This window comes from Nematolebias whitei, chromosome 1, assembly GCF_014905685.2.
Source record: "Nematolebias whitei isolate Nwh7 chromosome 1, NemWhi1, whole genome shotgun sequence".
Classification (NCBI taxonomy): Eukaryota; Metazoa; Chordata; class Actinopteri; order Cyprinodontiformes; family Rivulidae; genus Nematolebias; species Nematolebias whitei.
This window is the reverse complement of record NC_056498.1, coordinates 48,553,975-48,556,965: the sequence shown is the minus strand read 5'-3', so window position 1 is coordinate 48,556,965 and position 2,991 is coordinate 48,553,975. Positions and strand designations below refer to the sequence as shown.

General features: G+C 46.6%; 1 protein-coding gene across 1 annotated transcript in view; it reads right to left on the bottom strand.

The window, feature by feature from the left end:
- Window positions 1-2,991, bottom strand: part of LOC119423797 (signal-induced proliferation-associated 1-like protein 2) — a 111,539-nt gene that overhangs the window by 92,468 nt on the left and 16,080 nt on the right. The window lies entirely within an intron of this gene.

The window sequence follows — 2,991 nt, the reverse complement described above, 5'->3', positions numbered from 1 at the left end:
CTGATCAAGAAAGCTCATCAGAGACTCTACTTCCTCAGACGGCTGAGACGAGCTGGTCTGGGAAGCTCATTCCTCACCTCCTTCTACAGGTGTGCAGTGGAGAGCATCCTGTGCTCCAGCATCAACGTGTGGCATGGAGGCTGCACAGCTGCAGAAAGAAAAGCTTTGCAGAGAGTGGTGAAGGCTGCACAGAAGACTGTCGGAGTCAGCCTCCCCACCATCACAGACATCTACACCTCTAGATGCAGGAAGAGGGCCACCTGCATCATGAAGGACCGCACTCACCCAGCACACACACTTTTTGCCCCACTCCCCTCAGGAAGGAGGTTGAGGAGCATTAAGTGTAAAAGCACTGAACTGAGGAACAGCTTATACCCTGAGAAGATATATGTAGTAACTGTGGCTTTGTTTTTTTTATTTGCATGTTTAAACTTGCTGATCATCTGTTCATTTTTTTTGAGGCAGCCACCCATCACGCAGCCAGAGACACTGACAGCTTGTGCAGGTGTTCCCCATCAGCTGTAATGACATGGAAGCCAGGAATGGGGAAATAAAGAGCAGAACAATAAGCAGAAGCACGCAAAGAAACAGCAGAGATGCAACCAGATGCGCAACAGCAGACACGCGCAGTAACGGCCGAAGAGCTGAAGGGGTGGCGGCTGGGGATCGCAATGGCTGGGTGTGCAACCATCGCCGAGGGGCAACAGCCGGGGACAAGCTGGTCAGCAGAGCAGCAGGTTGGCAGAAACTGAAGGCACGATGATAAAGAGCAGAGACTAGCAGGGGTAAGGACGAACACAAGAAAACAGCTAAGCAGGTCGGCACGGTGGATCGTGCCCGGTTGGAGGGTGCAGTGGTCCGGGTCCGGTGTCGAGGGCGGAGGACCAAGCATTGCAGAGATCGCTGGAGGTCAAGGTTGCCATGGGATGCTGGACTCAAGAAGGAACGAGTGCTGGGTGAGGTCGAGGCCATGGAGGGACGATGGACTCTGGATAAAGTGCTGAGAGATGACTGAGGGTCAAGACTCGGGACCGCCTGGGAGTGCCGTTTGAGGGTGAGATGACCATGCCCCTTTCAGCTAAGACTCTGTTTCTTTTCCCCTCAGACAGCTACTGACCATGATGCCCTTTTTATACTTTTATTAGACAGAATTTGGCTGGTTTATAACATGTAGACTGCTGCTGCAGCGTTTTCCAGTTGTAATAAATTATTGTAAACCTCTACCATCTGTTTTGTGAAACACTGCTCACCCCTGTGATAAGTGACCTAATTTTATTCCTAGTTTAACTAGGTGGTATTGCTGATAATAGTTTAATTTATTTTCTGTCTGACTAAAATAAAAATAGCACCGCTCGGCAGCCGACATATACACCAAGATATACGCTAAACACGCCAAACGGTACGCTAACAGATCTAAGATATACGCTAAACACCAATAGTGCAAAACATTACGGCGTAACAGCAGCAGCCCAAACATGAGTCTGTGGTGAGCAGATAGGTATGAATGAATACAGCAAATCCATAATGATTGGAGAAACTACATTAGCTCATACTCTTCTCACATAAACAAACGCCAGTTTTGGTCCGCACCGGAAGTTGCGTTCACAATTCACACATGGCAGCATGAGGGCGAGGAATAAGGTGGATATGAATCACTGCCGGGTGACGTCACATTAACAGTATGTGTTGTGAAGGACTCTCAGCGTCTAACAACAATTTTTAGAACTGACTGAACAAAAGCCATCTTGAATCAGGTTCACTCCAAAAGTTGATCAATTTCTAGAGGTATAAGTCAATGATTATTTCATGCAAGTTTCTATGAAATGTGTCCAGTAGCTAATGAGATATTTGGCTAAAAGACAGACCCACAAGCACACACACATGTAGACAAGTCTGTCAGCAGTGCGCAATAATAAGAAACATGGAATGAGTGGCTGCAAAGTTGTGAGAACTAGACAAGTCATCCTTGCAGGCAATGCTTGTGTTTGTACAGACGGTTTTGAAATGGTACAGTCTGACATCTCTAACTTACATTTGATTTTTCTGGTCAACTAAAGTCCAAGTCAGGCGAGGAGCAGAAGTGACCACAGCATTCTGCTGACCAAATGTCAACTATTGACTACACATTGTCCTTTCACACAGAACTAGGACAAGAAAGAGCTAAATGTGACATCTGCACAACTAGTTGTGGCAACGGTGACTCTCCAACAGATGCTTTAACAAACAGCTGAGAACAAGAGGAACAAAGATCAGCATTACGTTGGCCTTTCATCGTCATTCATAAAAAAGGAGTTTAAGTGCATGAGAAGCGCAATAAAATCCCAACAGAAACGCATGTCAACAATCTGAGTTTTACCTCCAGTCCCTTTCCCAGCTGAAGTAAATTCTTATTCAAGACAGCAAACAGAAACAGGAGACCAGATTGTTTCTGTTGCTGCATGGGGTCAAAGCGGGGTTAAATGACCTATAATTTATGTCAAAGACTGGACAGGACAGGCCAGTGAGCACGGTGGTCTGCGTTTCCCTTTCCTTTCCTCGATTAGACACTTTCCCCACCAAAAATGATTAATGAAGCCAATTGTCGCACGTCTCATTCATTCACATGCAACTCCCAGATCCTTCAACCAATGGAGAGTGACACAACCTGCTCGGTCAGCAACGTTCCTGCTTCTGAAGGAGGAGGCTGTTTTCTGTTCTTTGTGACTGCACATCAGAGGCAACAGATGGAGGATGGGAGGTCTGTGTTACCAACAGGCCTTTGCTAACTGGAGTAATGTGCTGCCATTAAGGGTGTTTAAGACACGAGGCCTGGTGTACAAGGGACGGAGAAGACAAGATGGATGGGAGACACACTGAGGCCTAATTACAGTAATGAACTCATTTTCTGTCTCTGATGTTGGACACTCTGTCTTTCATCCCGGTTCATCCAGAGAGGAGGCGTTTCTGTCAGATCCTAAAATAATCCTTTGACATTGTGGCCTGATTAAAGCC